Below are 18,614 nucleotides of genomic sequence, written 5' to 3'. Positions count from 1 at the left end.
TTTTGCAGATGTGAAAACTGACGTTTACAAAAATGAGGTAACTTTCCCATAGAGTCACAGCTACTAAGTGACAGAGGTGGGATTTTGAGATTGGTACTTTAAAAAACCTGCCTTTATTTTCATGCTGGATCTTAATTGGTTCAGCTCCATAATAGAACTAATGCTATTTAGGCTTAGTTTAGTATGCACTCCTAAGAGTTAGATTACACAGGTTTAAAACTTAGTCCCATCCTTGTTAGCTGGATGCCCTTGAAGAAGTCAATTATCTCAGTTGAGATCTCAAAGTCAATTAGCTTTATCTCTAAAATGGGGATAATAGAAGTGCCTATCTCAATGGATGTCGAGAAGATTAAACAAGGTAAAAATATGTAGAGTATTGGACATTAGCATATGGTAAGCATTCATCATCATCATCATCATCATCATCACCATATCATTATAATGACATATTTTTTTTCTATCTTACTAGACAGGATGTTTTTGAGGATTGAATTAGAAAACATATAAAATGTACTTCATATAATAAAGACCTATATAGAAATAAGGAAATAATACACATTGCCCATGTTATGAAACTATAATAAGGATTCATTTGAATTTGGGAGAAAGTTCTAGGCTCCCCACTTAAACATGAGGAGTCTCAAGTCTTATTTACTCCAGGTTAAAAAAAGACTAAAATTTCAGCACCCTGTACTTATATATGAATGAAAGAGAGCCACTGGTTAATAATCTGAAAACGTGTATAAAATGATATTCTCCTTTGATTGGCCATGAGGTTACTGAGGCTCTATCATTAAGGCATTCAACTGGACACTGAAGAGTAGCCTGAATACTAAGATGCCTGACAATAGATACTACAGTTAAAAACAAAAAGTGGAAACTGCCTAGAGCATAAAAGAAAGATACAGGTCTCTCCATCTGAGAAGAAAATATTACAGAGTATAGAGGTTTGGCATCAGACTGCCAAATTCAAATCTCAAGCGTATTTATCAGTATCTCACTTCCCTTGTCTGTAAGGTCCAGCTGTTAGTACCTACCTGGCAGGGCCACTAAGTGTGGCAAGGCATTTAACATAGAGTATTAAATAAAATAGATATGATCACACAAGATATACTATATGTTTGCTGAGCTAAACTGTATTCCAAATGTTTTCTCCAACTTCCTGTGAAAGTTTTGGTTGTGACAATGTTAGAATGGAAAAGGTCTAAAATTGGGAGAAAGTTGTAAAATGAGCTGTAAGTAGGTGTTTGTGCCCTATCTCAATAAGACCTGGTCAGAAACCTACACCTTTGAGACAACCTTGACAGCTCTTGTTTGGCTCTTTGACCTTCTGTGGAAAATCAAATTTCCCAAGTTATTGAATACAGTCCAGTCCTTTTGGTCTTTTAAGTGGTCCCAGGACATAAATACAGAAAGTAGGTTTCTGGCCCTGGTACTAGAACCCATCTTTTAAGTGCCTAGATTTGTATCCTGGCTCCATCACTTACTATTAGAACTTAGGCAAGTTATTTAACTTCACTAAGCCTCTCTTTTCCCATCTGTAAACTGGGGGCAATGAGATAGGGACACTAGGAAAATTCAATAAGACAATGAATGTGTAGCCGACAGAAAAATGCCCCTGTCCTCAAAAAACTTTCCATATCTTAATTCCTAGAATATATGGTGTTACATAGTAAAAGGGATGCTCTGCAGATGGATTCAGTACATACTTTATTCAATAGGGAGACTTTTCTGGATTACCTGGATGGGCACAGTCTGATAGTCTCTTAAAAATAGAAGAGGAAAGCAAAACAGTGAGAGAAAAAGCAGCAAGGGAGTTCCAAAGCATGAGAGAGACTTAACCCACTTGAGCTAGCTTTGAAGACTGAGGAAAGAGGCCACAAGCCAAAGAATGTGGATGGCCTCCAGAAGCTAGGAATGTCCCTCAGTTGATAATCAGCAAGGAGATGGGGACTTCAGTCCTACAAAAGCAAGAAGCTAAATCCTACCAACAACCTGAATGAGTAGGAATCAGATTCTCCCCCAGGGCCTCCAGAAAGAAATGTGATCCTCCTGACACCCTGACTTAAGACCAGTAAGATCTTTATTGGGCTTCTAACATACTGAATAAAGAAATAGTATTTTTTTATTACCATAAAGCTCTAACTTTGTGGTAATTTGTTATGCCAGCAAAGGAAAAATGGTACAGAATATCAAGCACTTGGAATGTGCACAGCACATAGTAAAAACGAATTAAAATCCAGCAATTTGACAGTGATAATGATGTTGATGAGGAGGGGGATGTCAATAATGAACTCTTAGGTTACATTTGAAATTAAGAATATTAAACATTTAACCAAATGTTGAATATTATTTTGTGTCTTTAATCACAATATTAACTTTTTTTTTTGAGACAGAGCCTCAAATGCTGTGGCTTCATAGCTTACAACAACCTCAAACTCTTAGGCTCAAGTGATCCTCTTGCCTCAGCCTCCCAAGTAGCTGGGACTATAGGCACCCACCACAACGCCTGGCTATTTTTAGAGATGGGGTCTTGCTCTTGCTTAGGCTGGTCTCAAACCTGTGAGCTCAGGCAATCCACCTGCCTCGGCCTACACAATATTAACATTTTTGAGGTCATCCTATGTATTAGATATCATGTTAAATGCTTTCTGTATAGTAAATTATGTTTTCTAATCCTCACAACTACTCTATGAAATAGATAAAATCATCCCCATTTTTAAGAGATGAAATTGAAGCTCAGAGAAGTTAGTTCATCTTATACTGAATTTTGCTCTGAGTCATTTGTGTTATGCAAAAGTTATCAAAGACATATGACATTCCTAAGTGGGAGGGAAAGTGCATAATGTCCCAAAAGACAGAAACACAGCCCAATGGGTTTATTCCTTCAATGGGCATAGATTCTTATGCAACCTTTTCTTTCCATCAATGCCAAATGTGATACAGTTCAAGCTCTTTAAAATCAAGTTAAGCAGGGAGAGGTAGGTGCACAGAAACATTAGAACTTGCAGTTGTTTAAGAGACATAAAAGAATTATGCTGTCTGAATAAGGCAATCCTAGATATGTGACTGCTGAGAGCTCAAAGTATGTGAGTTTTAAATAAGGTAACCAATCCCAAATACTCAGCAGTTCAAGAAATATGAAATGGATTTTAGGCGGACTGAGACAGAGTTTAGAAATGGGGTCAAATGTGCAGCCTCTTTTGACCAAGTCTTAAAAGATGATTTGATTTTTCCTTTCCAAAGCAGAATGCAATTGTAGGTCACTCATTATGTCCTAAGAGAAATCCATAAAATTACCGTTCACTATGTGGATACCACAGAATTTTCTTTTCTTTTCTTTTTGTTTTTCATTTGCTCTAAAAGATTTATTCTCCATTAGGAAATGAAAGTAAACACAGGGGAGCTGGTAAGTCACAATTCCTCCCCTCCTAAACCTTGCTCAGGGATAGTCTCTCTTAACAAGGTGCAGATCCTTACAACTTTTTTTTTTTTTTGAGACAGATTCTCACCTTGGGTAGAGTACCATGGCATCATAGCTCACAGCAACCTCAAACTCCTGGGCTCAAGTGAGCTTCCTGCCTCAGCCTCCCGAGTAGTTGGGACTACAGGTGCCTGCCACAATGCCCAGCCCAGCTGCTCACATCTTTTTTTTATTATTATTATTAAATCATAGCTGTGTACATTAATGCGATCATGGGGCACCATACACTAGTTTCATAGACTGTTTGACATATTTTCATCACACTGGTTAACATAGCCTTCCTGGCATTTTCTTAGTTATTGTGTTAAGATATTTACATTCTACATTTACTAAGTTTCACATATACCCTTGTAAGATGCACTGCAGGTGTAATCCCACCAAACAACCTCCCTCCACCCACCTCCTCCCTCCCTCCCCTCCCTTTCCCTCTTCCCTCTATTCTGGGATTATAACTGGGTTAAGCTTTCATGTGAAAGCCATAAATTAGTTTCATAGTAGGGCTGAGTACATTGGATACTCTTCCATTCTTGAGATACTTTACTAAGAAGAATATGTTCCAGCTCCATCCATGTAAACATTAAAGAGGTAAAGTCTCTATCTTTCTTTAAGGCTGCATAATATTCCATGGCGTACATATACCACAATTTATTAATCCATTCGTGGATCGATCCAGCTCCATCCATGTAAACATTAAAGAGGTAAAGTCTCTATCTTTCTTTAAGGCTGCATAATATTCCATGGCGTACATATACCACAATTTATTAATCCATTCGTGGATCGATGGGCACTTGGGCTTTTTCCATGATGTACCAATTATAAATTGGGCTGCAATAAACATTCTGGTACAAATATCTTTGTTATGATGTGATTTTTGGTCTTCTGGGTATATGCCTAGTAGAGGAATTATAGGATTGAATGGCAGATCTATTTTTAGATCTCTAAGTGTTCTCCAAACATCTTTCCAGAAGGCATGTATTAATTTGCATTCCCACCAGCAGTGTAGAAGTGTTCCCTTTTCTCCCCATGCACACCAACATCTCTGGTCTTGGGATCTTGTGATATAGGCTAATCTTACTGGAGTTAGATGATATCTCAAAGTAGTTTTGATTTTCATTTCTCTGATGATTAAAAATGATGAGCATTTTTTCATATGTCTATAGGCCGTACACCTGTCTTCTTTAGAGAAGTTTCTCTTCAAGTCCCTTGCCCAGCCTGCAATGGGATAACTTGTTCTTTTCTTGCTTATACGTTTGAGTTCTCTTTGGATTCTGGTCTAAATTTAAAAATTAGGCAGGTTGATGGAGGCATCTGTCATCTCAGGTACCTGGGAATCTGAGGCAAGAGGATGGCTTTAGCCCAAGAGTTTGAGGTTGCTGTGAGCTATGATGACACCACCTAAGGTGAAAGAGTAACACTCTGTTGAAAAATTAAAATTAAAAAAATTCCACAGCTGGACCCCGTAGAGCACTGAGAAAATTGTAATTCTCACCCTATACCCAGGGTTTCACAGAAAACTGATTAACTGCAATAAAGGATGGACAGACATAACTAATACATGGTGGTATAAGTAACTGCTTTGGGCATACAGAAACAGAGCAATTAATTCTTACCTGGGCTCTCCCTCCTGAATTTTAGGAAAAAGTATTGGTTGGGTTAAACTTGAAAATTAGATCATCAGATTAAGGTGTGGGATGTAGAAAGAACAGGTTCCATGAGCAAAAGAGGGACAAGACCAATGTGAGCAAAAGCACAAAGGCATGTCCAGGACAGATGCTGCTGTGGAGGAATGGTCTCCAAGGTCTATAGGTAAAAAAGTTAGAAAACTAGTTGAGCTGGAGGACACACCAGGCACTGATGACCACAATAAGCTGAGATGGGGACCATTTCAACGTTTTAAAGAAATCGTTTGGTTTCAAAATGTTCTGGGCTATGCATTAGTTGCTTGTTGCTACTGTAACAAATTACCACAAAGGAATGGATTAAAACAACAAAAATTTCTTCTTTAACAGACCTTGGGGTTAGAAGCCCAAAATCAAGTGTTGGCAGGGCTATGCTCCATTATTCTAAATGCTAGAGTGGAGAATCTTTCCTTGCTCCTTTGAGCTTCTGGTGGCTCTAGGCATTCCTTGGCTTGTGGGCACATAACTCCAATCTCTTCCTCATCTTCATATGATCTTCTCATTTTCCCCTGTCTGTATCACCCCCTCTCTTTCCTCTCTGTAAGAACCCCAATGATTGGATTAAGGACCCATCCAGATAATCCAGAATGAGCTCATATTGAGAAAATTTAATTACATCTAAAAGAACATTTTTTTCCCCCAGGAGGTTAGGACATGGACATACCTTTTGGGGGCCACCATTGAATCCATTATAGGCTACTATTAGGCAGTAAAACAGAGAATAGTTTTTAAAGAAAGATTTACCTTGGTTTGAGAATCAGTTATGCTACTTTGGGGGTAGGTGGCATGGAACAAATGTATACGATGATGACAATTATTATTAAATATTTTATAGGGTTGTTGTAAGGATTAGAATAATGCCTATACTTACCAAGGATGCCCAGAATAGTATCTGGTGCATACTGGTCTCTCAATAAATTGTACCTCATATTAATAGTATAAAAGTACTAGTACTTTGTTAAATGTGTTAATGAGGCAGTGTAGGTTGGGGGCTGAATGCACAAAGTTGAAAATGCTTAGGGCGTAATTCTTAGGGTGCTTAGGGTGTAATTCTTAGCTGTATAATAGACTATGTGACCTGAAGAAAGTGACCTTGTCTCCTGAAGTTTTTAAAATATGATGTTTGTACAATGGAATTTATATTTACTATATGAGTGGGTTACTTTTAGAATTACAAGAATGTATGCAAAATACTTAGTCCAGTGCCTAGCACATATAACTAAGCTACTTACAAGGAAATGACAGAGAATCATATGTACAAGAAAATATAGTCATTCACACATAGAGACTTCACGTTTAGAATGTAAATAAAGTACTTCTGTGTGTGGGACTCCCACAAACTATCATCAAATTTTGTGGCTCTGTCTTGGGCAAGAAGACTGCCTTTACAGAAAGGCAAGGACCTGCTCCCTGGATCACATTTCTTATCAAGGTAAATATTGCTAAGAACTTTCTGGTGACTTTTTCAGGGAAGGGAGGGACAAAGAAGAAATGTAGGCTCTGGGGGGAAGACCTGCCTGTGGAGTCCTGGAACTATTTCCGCAGGCTTAAGTGAAGGCTGCTGCACTAGGAGCTTTCTCACTCATTGCTTGTCATTTCCTCCTTTGTTATGATCCTCAGAAATGAATTCATAAGGAAAAACAGTTAGCCAACCAACACCTACCCAGACCAAAGAAGCTCCACAAAGCCCCTATTATAAGGAGAAACAAACATGATAATCTACTCTGATACTGAATGTTCTGGCTTTACCTCAACAAAGCAGAGTTTTGTTTTAAAAATAAAAATTCAAGAAAGCTAATTGATTGCCAGAGTGTCCAGACAAAGCAAATCTGGGCAGCTCTTGTATACATTTCATGCTGGTGTCATTGAGGCATAATACAAAGACTATAGCAAAATCACACAGTGAATCACAGAACAAGGTAGAAATGCTGAAAGAGCCTACACATTGTTCTAGGCTTCGGGAGCTTTCCGAGTAGGAAGATGACAAGGTTCCAAAACAAACACAGCTTAAAATGTTCATGGAGAAAGAAAGGCGTATAACCACAGAAGAGAAAACAAGTAAATTCAAGTATGCCTAAAGTAGAATACACTATAGAAGTATTCTAAAAATTCAGATCTAGTCAAATATATTGGGACAAGGAGAGTGTTCTATTGGCATGAGTGACAGAGAATAAGAAAATGGTATAAACAGACCATCTTAATTTTCAATGAAAAAAGCACCATAGAAAAGGTGAAATTAAAACTGGGTTTCTTAATAATCTCTTATCTAGACCTTTTCTTCTCATTCTGACATGGCTATCCCCTTCACTGAATTTCTACAGTAATTCCTAACAGGTCTCCTTCTTGCCTTCCAATTTTAACCCATTCTTCTCACTTCTGCCACCTCAGCTTTATTCCTAAAGAGCACAAGTACACTGGAATAAAATTCCACAGGTGTCAATATAAGACAGGGAGAAAGTTTGATAGTAAGGAGAAGAATAGCTTTACTTTCGATAGGGGAAAGTCATTTATTTTCTAAAGTTGATAAACTTAGAAATTAGATAATGTATATTATTTAAAGATAAAAAAAGAAATGCTTGTACTAATAGAGAATATAAACTTACCAAATTACTAGTGCTGACCCGTTGTATGTATACATAAGCTAATCAATAAAAAAAACAGATAACGCAATAAAAGCGGCAAAGAAGAAAAAATAGAAACTATGCAATAAAATGACAAAGCAAAACCAAATCTATCTACTAGGAAAACAAATGTAAATTGCACAAATCTATGCATTAGAGGACAAAGACTGTCAATTGATACATTTTCACAATTCTTAGTAGTTGAAGACAGTAAATACTGTCTCAAATGGCAAACCAAAAGCTAAGTAATTTTTAAGGGCTGACAATGTGAAAAGGTGGCTGAGTTTTACCAGGCAAATACAAATTAAAAGTGTTTAGAAGTTGTGGTATTAATATTAGACAAAGCTAAATTTTTTAAAGCATTACAGAAGATAAACATTAACTCAATAATTAAGACAGCAACTTAACCAAATATGAAACAAATAGTATAATATCAAAGTATTTAAATTTTGTTCAAAAGCAGAAGACCACCTAATTAAAAACATTTAAGTACCACCTTTAGTTCCTGATAATTCAGGTAGAAAAAAATGGTATAGAGAATTGAAATAATGTAGGAAGTAAATTTAATCTAATACAAAGTATACAAGATCTGATGATTAAGTTCATGAACTCATCCTAGTAAAATTGTTACATATTTCATTGTTGAATATCACTATGGTCACCTTCAAAGTACTCCCCTTTGGAAGCTATGTACTGACATCAGCCTGTAGTCCACCCTTCTACAGAGCAATTTTGGAACTCTTTCTTAACCATCAGAGCTACCATTGTGCAGCACACAAAACACACCACAATAATGAAGTACACCACTCAGCAAGACACCACACATGTCAGCATGAACTTGGTTGTGAGAAACTGGCATGCCAAGGTTATAAACCTTACTGAGGTTTTTGTACAGCACTGCCAACATAAGTACCTGGTGGCAAATGTACAAACCTAATTGTCAGACCTTGAACGATGATAATTCTGATGATATTTCCAGAAGAGACTTCCAAAATGGCTTTGAAGGGTAGACTAGACACTGGCATCAGTACATGGCTTTCCAAAGGAAGTACTTTGAAGGTGACCATAGTGATATCCAGCAAAGAAGCATGTAGCATTTTTTTCTAAGATGAGTTCTCAAACTTAATTGTCAGACATCGTATGCCATAATATCAGATTCCAAAAATTGATCTGCAATTTATTTCAAGTATGCATGAAACATTATAATAATTAACCATATGTTAAAAAGCAAAGAAAGCTCAATATTCTAAAAGCAATAGGTCATGATGTGTTAATAATGTTTTGTATATTTGAAAATTTGCTGAGAGAGCAGATCCTAAATTTTCTCACAACCATCAAGAAAGTAAATTACTATGTAAGGTGATAGATATGTTAATTATAATTAGCTTGATTGTGGTAATCATTTCACAGTCTATACATACATCAAAACATTATGTTGTATACCTTCAACATATATAATTTTCATTTGTCAATTATACTTCAGTGAAGCTTGGAAAAATAAATAAAAACAATAGATTAAATTATGTCTCTCACAATGAGAATTAATTCTTTCATGGGCTTTTTATAACCTGCTCTTTCAGGCCCACTGCTACTAACTCATTCATCTTACAGCATACTATAGTCACTCTTCATAAATGATTCTTCTTCATGTCTCCCCACTTTAATTAACCAGAATCCAGCAAGGAATCTAACAACCCTATCTCCATCTCCATTTAACATTTTACCAGTGATTTAGATGAAGCTATAGAGGATATATTTATTGAACATGTAATTGAAATTTTGCTGGAACAGATAGCCTTCTATACAAATGACAAAATAAAGATCCAAAATGTTCATGACAATCTCAAGCCAGTCTAAATAGATGGAAGTTTAACAGGCATATGTATAAATACAAGATTGGATAGAAAACCTCAAGAAGGGAAGAACGTGTGAGATTTTATTTAGCAGCAGTATGTCAGATAAAATTAACAAACTTTAAACTGGTTTTAGTAGACAGTAAGCTTAGTATTACTTAACAGTGTGCCATGTTGCTGCTGAAATAAGCTCCATCTTATGTCACTAGATATAGAGCAACTAACATCAGAGAGGCAATCCATTCTAATTTTAGCTTGGGATGTGAAATGCTTTGTTATTGATCTCAGCTAACTCAGAGGGCATTGAGTTGCCCATGACCAGAAGTATCAGCCAGAGGCAGAACTATGGTAGTGGATCCATTTATTCCCATAACCTCCTGACCCCTCCACCTGGGATGGTTAGTCTCTCTTTGCTGTTTGCCCAAAGTAATTGTCTGCCCTCTCTGCATCACGTGAGCTTCTATTCCCTCTGACTTCAGGTTGGATTGACCAATAGGAAAATCAGAAAGTGGGTAGGGAATGGAGTTGGAGTATCTATTCCCCTGCTCTCCTTCACTCTGCCTCAGCACTGTGGCTCTGACAATGACTGGATTCCTTTATAACTCCAACTCAGCCTCCTTCCAGTGGCAGGTCTATGGGACTCCACTAACACTGGGTCCCAGTGCTCACTTCACACTTCAGGTCTAGGCAGTGTAACAGCTTCCTGCTGTTACTAAAACCTGGTGCCTCATATCTCTTCCTAGGTGCCTCCACCCTCCCCACACCTCCCTAAGTTTTACATTTATTCAGCTTCAGTTGAGCATGCCTTCTCCTTTCCATTGAGTCCCTGACTGAGAAACTCCCTTTTCCAAATCACTTGTCCATAGGCTTCCAAGGAAACTTTATCACTTTGTCTGTAGTTCGTCTCTCAGCACCCTTCACTTTAGCCAGACTCCCTCCACAGGAAGCCACAAGTCATGCCAATTCTTCTCCAGGCCATCAGTCTGAATTTGTCCTTTCCCAATTCATATTTATTAACTTAAAAGCATGCCCACACCTGTAATCCTAGCACTTTGAGGGGCCAAGATAGGAGATTACTTGAAGCCAGGAGTTTGAGACCAGCCTGAAAAAAAGCAAGGCCCTGTCTCTACAAACAATAGGAAAATTAGCCAGGTGTGGGGGTGAGTGCCTGTGATCTCAACTATTTGGGAGGCTGAAGCAGAAGAATCACCTGAGGCCAGTAGTTAGAGGTTGTAGTGAACTATGATGACACCACTATACTTTAGAGTGACAGAGTGAGAACTTGTCTCAAAAAAAAAAAAAAAATGTGCACAATGCTTGATAGATTTGACTTGTACCCTGGCAATATGCTCCATAGGTGTGGTCCCACCATTAACCCTCCCTTTATGTAAATGAGGTGAAAGCTATGTTAATTAGTAGGATGTAAGCACTCTAATTTGTACAAATAATCAACACATTGAATCCCATAAAGGCATAAATGTATTCATAATCTATGTATATGACTTAGGGGAGTAGGGGAAGCTATTAAACCTTCTCCCCAGCTCCTGTTCCCTACCCTCTCTTCCTCTATCTCATATTTTGTTTCCCTATTGTAAAGAATTTGGGACTATTGACCATTTTGCTGCATGATTTGGGCTATGAAACAGAGCATTAGACAGCACTCTTTGAATACCTCAGGGGAAACATGTTCTCATGTGTTTCTTCAACTCTAAATTTGTAAACTAACTTTTTTTAAAAAGAAAAAAAAGTAATTCTGCCTAACAGGGATTTAAAAAAAAGACTTCCCTATCAATTTTGCCCTCAAAGTTATATAGACTATTCCTACACTGGCAGAACAATCAAGTCATTTCTTTTAGACTAGATCACAGTAGTTACTAGGCGCATGGGCTGCTAACTGTTTCCAAGGCTGCAATAAATCAGTGGCCCAACCCTCTTTTCCTATATCAAATTTATAGCAGAAACAGCCACAATAGTCATTTTGGCCTCTACGGTGCTTTCTCACTAAAGACCTTGAGTTCAGTGGTTAGACATAACCCATAATAATAGACATTCTAGTCTTCCTAGAGTGTGATTGGAGAGAAGAAATAAAAATGCCCTTGCCTTCTTATGTTGGAAGACATAGCCAAAAGCACAGAAGAGCTGATATTTAGTTCAGGATTTCAGAGCCCCCTCCTCCTTTCCTTGCTGTGAAAAATAATGATGTGTTGATCTCTGATTGTCATTCAAACCATGAGCACATGAAGCCAGCATCTGTCTCCTCACTGGCCTCTTCTTCCCTAAAAATACTAGCTGTCACCAAAAGGGAAATAGGGCTTCTTGTGACACTTTCCAAACCACATTAGTCATGTAGCACTGACAATTATTACTAACAAGTTGAAACGGTTTCCCAAAATGATGATGACTGTAGAGGCCTACAATAACTGGTATTTTTATTATAGTTCAAGAGCATGAGACTTCATAAGTGATTTTATGACACTTTGGCTACTGATCACAGGTACAAATTATCCATGCTCAATTAAAGAAAGATGAAAGTTCAGCTTTCTATAATTAAAACAATAACCTGTTCAGCCTCAGGGCTAGAAATAAATGTTAAGGATTTGTGTCTATTGCAATCCTCTGCAAAGAATTAAAGAAGCCAACTCTAATATTACCGACTTACTTAAAATCAAGGCCTTATTCATATTCAAAATTATTCATGATGAGACGCTTAGACCAAAAAAAAATAAATAATAAGTAATTCTCATATTCTTTTGGCTGCCTTGCAGTTAGTAACTTTCTTCACTATTATGTTTTGAATAGTGCACCATTTAGATGATTCTTGGTAAGATAATCCACATATTTTGCTAATATTTTTATAGGAATATTATGTGAAATTTAAGCACTTGAGAAAATATGAAAGGGGATATTTTAGCCCAAACAACCAGCTCTGTAACTTACTATCTGCAGCTTCTATTTCTTTATCTGTAAAAGAGGCTGTGGCCAGTTTATGTGTCAATTTGGGTAGCTATATCCTCATTTATTCAAGCAAGCACCTACTTGATGTTACTGTCAAGGTATTCTGTAGGTATAATTAAAGTTCATAGTCAGTTGACTTTAAGGAAAGGAGATTATCCCAGATAATCTAAGTGGGCCTGATTTAATCAGTTGACAGTTGCAAAGAGTAGAACTGAGGCTTCCCATAGAGGTAAGAAATTCTGCCTGTGCCTTCATACAGCTCATGCTCAAAAGATCCAGCATCCTGTTCCTGACAGCATGCCCTGCAGATTTTGACTAGCAACCTCTACTTGAGTAAGGCAATTCTGTTCAACAAATCTACCTATCCATCCATCCATCTATCCATTCATCTAACCTAACTGGTTGTTTCTTTCCTTATGCCCTGACTGATAAATGAGGATAGTAATGCCTCTTCTGAAGCAGTGCTGTAAGAATAAAATGAGATTGTGTACATAAAAATTATTTTAACACAAAATAAATGTAAGGAAGCATATGTAGTATTGCATGAGATGACCAACTCAAACCCAGCTAACTCGTATCAACACTGCTTTTTCCTAACAAGCTTTGCAAAACCATGTATTTCCAGATATTACAAATTCGCTTACATTCTAAGGCCAATTTGAAATACTACTAACCCTGGTTTTACAGTTTTGAAGACAAAGGCTGACAATCATACCCAAACCCACAAGCATCCAAATTTGGTGCTTTTCACGAGAAACGAATAACAAGGTTTATAGAAATGGGTAACAGGGGTCAAGTCTAAAGCAAAGGGGTAAAGCCCATGTTCAAACAGGAACCTGGAAAAGACTGTGCTAAAGAATGAGTCCAGAGTCAGAACACTGGAAGTACGTAGTGGCCTAGTCAGTAAGTGCTGACAATAAACTGCATTTCACACACTCTAAATTTCACAATAAGTCAAAAGTAAACTGAGATGGTTATGAAGAAAAGATGCTATTACAATACAATGGGAATGGCAAATAGATGTTTTTTGAACACCAACACCAATGAAGTGGTGGTGTGGTCGTCCAAACCACCACCTCTGTGGCGATGATGAGAAAGAGTCTAAGCTCCACGGGAGAGAGATCTGTTGTCTATTAGCAGTGGCTACCTGGGCGTTGGTAGAGGAGTGCCAGCATGAAGTTCTAACATTTCCAATAGGCTGATGGTCAGAGTGGGTGCGTAGAACACTCAATGCTCACACAGTCAACTTCTACTTGACAACACCACTTGGATGTGACATTGACATCTCATGCTCATTTTATCTAATATTGTGTTCTTTTTTTTTTTTTTTTTTTTTTTTGTAGAGACAGAGTTTCACTTTATTGCCCTTGGTAGAGTGCCATGGCGTCACACAGCTCACAGCAACCTCCAACTCCTGGGCTTAGGCGATTCTCCTGCCTCAGCCTCCAGAGCAGCTGAGACTACAGGCGCCCGCCACAACGCCCAGCTATTATTTTGTTGCAGTTTGGCCGGGGCTGGGTTTGCCACACCCTCGGCATGTGGGGCCGGCGCCCTGCTCACTGAGCCACAGGCGCCGCCCTAATATTGTGTTCTCAATGTCATTCCCTCATATCTTCTCATCTCCCAGTTTTCTTTATCTCAGTAAATGGTACTACCACATACCTAGTTGTCTGAGATAAAACACAGTGAACAAAACCATCTTTGATGTTTCATTCCTTTTATTTCACTCTCCCAGCATCCTGTCAATTTTATCTCCAAAAATATCTCAAATTTGTCCACTTCCCTCCCTCTCCTCCAATCTATTACCTTAGTTCACTCCATCACCATCTCTCAACTGAACTATTGACATAAACTCCTAACTGAAGTTTAAACTGCTACCTGATCTCCCTGTATCTATTCTTTTTTTTTTTTTAATTTTTTTATTAAATCATAACTGTATACAATGATATGATTATGGGGCATCATACACTCACTTCATAAACCATTTGACACATTTTTATCACAGTGGTTAACATAGCCTTTCCGGCGTTATCTCAGTTACTGTGCCAAAACATTTATATTCTACATTTACCAAGTTTCGCAAATACCCCCGTAATATGCACCACAGGTGTGATCCCACCGATTCCCCTCCCTCTACCCACCCCCCCCTTTCCCACTTCCCCCTATTGTTAAGTTGTAGCTGGGTTATAGCTTTCATGTGAGAGTCCCAAATTAGTTTCATAGTAGGGCTGTGTACATTGGGTATTTTTTCTTCCATTCTTGGGATACTTTACTAAGAAGAATATGTTTCTATTCTTAACCTCTAAGAGTCTATTCTCTACACAATAGCAGAATGATGTTTTAAATCATTAATCAAATTTTGTCACCCCACTGCTCTAAACTTCCCAGTAGGCTGCCTTTCCTTTGCACTTACAATCAAATTCAGTCCCTGAATGTGATGTAAACTCTACAACCTCTCTGACTACATCTCACACCACTATCTCCCTAGCTCCCTGGGCTTCTTCCCACATTCAGCTTCAGATACACCAAGAGAATTCCTGCTTTACAAAGTTTGAAATTCCTATTCCTTCTGTCTGGAACACTCTTGCCTCAGATCTTTGCTGGTGACTTTATATATTCATAGTCTCACCTGAAATGTCACCTCTTCAGAGAGACCTCCTGTGAAATATATTATATATATTTTACCTTATATAAAATATTCTGCAAGCCCATTCTTCTTTTTTTTTTTTGCACTTTTTGGCCGGGGCCAGGTTTGAACCCACCACCTCCAGTATATGGGGCCGGCACCCTACTCCTTGAGCCACAGGCGCCACCCAGCCCATTATTCTTTATTATTATTTCCTGTTCACTTAAAAGCAGGGACCTTTTTCTAACTTCTTCCTTTCACTGCAAAATTCAGCAGCATGACGTTGGTCATTTGATTCCCTTCCTAACTCTTTGTTTCTCTGTTTTTAAGATGAGGACTTAGAATTCGGAGCTTACTGGAGACTGGCTCTGACATTCTTTGCATCCCTGGTTTCAAGGAGGCTTTCCAGTTCAAGGTTTTCCAGACACTGACATTTCTAAATGCATTTTTCAGATGAAGTCAACCCCCTCAGGCAGCCTAGTGGGGAGGTCACATAGAGCCAGCGAAAAGGAACTCTGGTGAGCTGAATTACACAGTTGCCTTGCCATGCCACTCCACCCATACTGAGGAGATGCAGCTCATTAAGTACTAAATGTTTAGTGACTGTCAATATTAATTGGTGGGTATTAATACTCAGAGAAGACAGTAAATCTCATGCTGCACTCAATGACATCAAGTCCCTTAAAGTCAGACAAAGCATGAACAGTTTGAATCTAAGGCACTACAAAAAAGAACTCGAAGATTATCTCTTCCCTACTTGTAAGAGCAAATATTAGTTGCTAGTTAATTGAGCATTCCCTCAGTTACCAAGGTCAATATTAAATATTTCATGCATTTTTCTCATTTGATCTAATTTACCACAATCCTACAGAGGAGGTCTAATGTTATCCTCAATTTATGGCTAGGTAAATAAACAAATAGAGAGAAGCACCTTGCCCAAGGTCACAGAGTTAATAATGATGGATCCTCAATTTGAATTGGGTTCTGTCTCACTCTGAAGCATATGATCTTAGCTACTAAATCATACTCCCTGTTTCTTATAATTATCATCTCACTATATGATTACAATTATTTTTATTGAAGCTTTTTCTATTCTGAACTCAAATGCCACTTCTTCCATGAAGCTTTCTCAAACCCTCAAGCAGATCCATACACCACCTCACTTTTCTCTTCATTGGTCTTGTAAAATCAGTCATATAGGAGAAGGAGGCTCAGTAACTGACATTCATTAAGCATATACTATATGCCAGGCAATGTCACAGACAAAAGCTTCTATTAGCCTCATAACTACCCTGCAAAAAAGGAATTAATGTCTGTTCTGAAAGGTGAAAGACCTTAGGCAGAGTCTTACACCTTAATCTGGCAGAACCAGAACTTAAACCCAGGTATGCTTGATTTCTGAGCATGTCCACAAAGTTCCTTTGAACTCTGCAGTATAACCTTAGACTAAATAAATCTCCCTATTATAAATCCTCATAGCACTATGTGCCTCTTCTTTATAGTCCTTACCCCAGTTATAATTTTACCTATACTTCTGTGACTAATTTTAGTCTTCTTTTTCAGGCTTTACCTCCTCCATGTGGAAGTGACCATATCTCTCTGTGCTCGACTAAATACCTAGCACTTGATAAACATAGTAGTTATAGACCTAAACAAGTGTGTTTGAATAACTGCATCAATTGAGTACATTTAATTGCATACATTTCTACTACTCTCTTCTAGACTATAGTAGCCCATCTCTACTAGACTATAAGTTCCCCGGGGTGAGTTATGATCCTAATTTATCTCTGGATACTTCATGATGTTCTGTACTTCACAAGAATTCAATAAATATTTACTAAATGAATTTTGCTTATCAGTCTGTCTGTAGCATTTGAAACTCTACATCATCCAACCTTCTTCTGTAGGCACTGGGTATAACCACGGAGCAAGACCACAAATTTCCTGTGTAAGAGAAGGTTACAATCTAACAGGTATAGTTTTGAAAGCCAGGGGGAAAAATAGCTGGAGCATGAAACTTACAATACAAAATTGTATCTGTCAGAGTAAGTTAAGCTGTGCTACGATGATAAACATGTGGCCATCTCAGCAGCTTAAAGGAAAAGCTTGTTTTTCACTTGCTCTCCACCAACATTGTAGGCTGTCTGAGGGCTTTGTTTCATATCATCCTAACTCCAGGATCCCAGCTAACAGAGTATCACTGGTTGCCATGACAGAAGGAAGATGGAGCAAGGAAAATCATGCAACAGCTTTTAGACTTTCTCCCTGGAAGTATTATCATCACCACTTTTCCTCACATTTCATTGGCTACATCCACTGTCAAAGAGGTGAAAAAAATACCCTATTACTCCATAGCATACCCTATTACTCCACTCAGGAAAAAAGAAAAATAATCCATTTAGAATATGACCTACTGTCTGTAAAAACTATATGATCAAGGCAATCTATTGTTTCTAAAAACCCTGAAAGTGCTAGAGTCTTTCCATCGACTCCTAAGCAATTGCTCTCCAGGTTTCAGTGTTCCTATCTGTAAAATGGGAATAAAAATAAAATCGAAAGCTTCTTTGAAAAGTGTAACAATGTATATGAAAGAATTCATCACAAGGCCTCACACAAACAGTTCATTTCTAAATATTAGTCTTCTGAGAAGCGCAATCTTCAAATCCAAGTATGGTCTTTGAAGTGTAGGGAAAATTAATTTCCTCCAGATATAAGTGAGATAGAATTACTGACTCATCCTCTGAGCTTGACAATGTTATTCTGCTGTGGATCATCTACCCACTAAAATGACTCGCTGTACACAACCACCCACACATCCCATCAATGCCAGTATCCAAGTAATTTGATATGTGCTAAATGCCCCATATTCAAGGCAAAAGAAAGTTGGAGAAAGGAAGGCAGTGGAAGAAAATTTAAAAAGAATTGGAATTATCTGTCCCTGCAAGGCAGAACCAACCAGCCTGCCCAATAGGCTGTATAAATTACCATAATTCTTCTATCCTTCTGCTTTATTTCCTATCTTCACAACCCTCTTGAGCACTGAATTGGTATGGACCACAGTGTTACACATTCCCCAGCTCTTCCTACGACTAAATCTCAGGATCGGGAGCCACGAGCCACAAGTGGTATTTCCAGAGATGCAGTGTTCCTGTTCCCCTACAGCCTACACTCTCTCAAGTATGTAGTTCAAAGAGCTTTAAAGGGAAAATATCCCCAAAGTAAATATTCCCATTCCTACTCATACTGCCATAAAAATGTTCTCAGGACAAGAGGAGAAGCACATGGTAAAGTTTCAATGTTTCTAAACAGATGAAATGTGTAAATCCTGAAAGAAAGGAAGCTCCTCACTTAATACCTCTTCCCACTCTCTTGATATATATTCCTCAAAGACAAAGC

This window comes from Nycticebus coucang, chromosome 8 (assembly GCF_027406575.1).
Source record: "Nycticebus coucang isolate mNycCou1 chromosome 8, mNycCou1.pri, whole genome shotgun sequence".
NCBI lineage: Eukaryota > Metazoa > Chordata > Mammalia > Primates > Lorisidae > Nycticebus > Nycticebus coucang.
The sequence above is the reverse complement of the archived record's forward strand: the minus strand, read 5'-3'. Positions refer to the sequence as shown.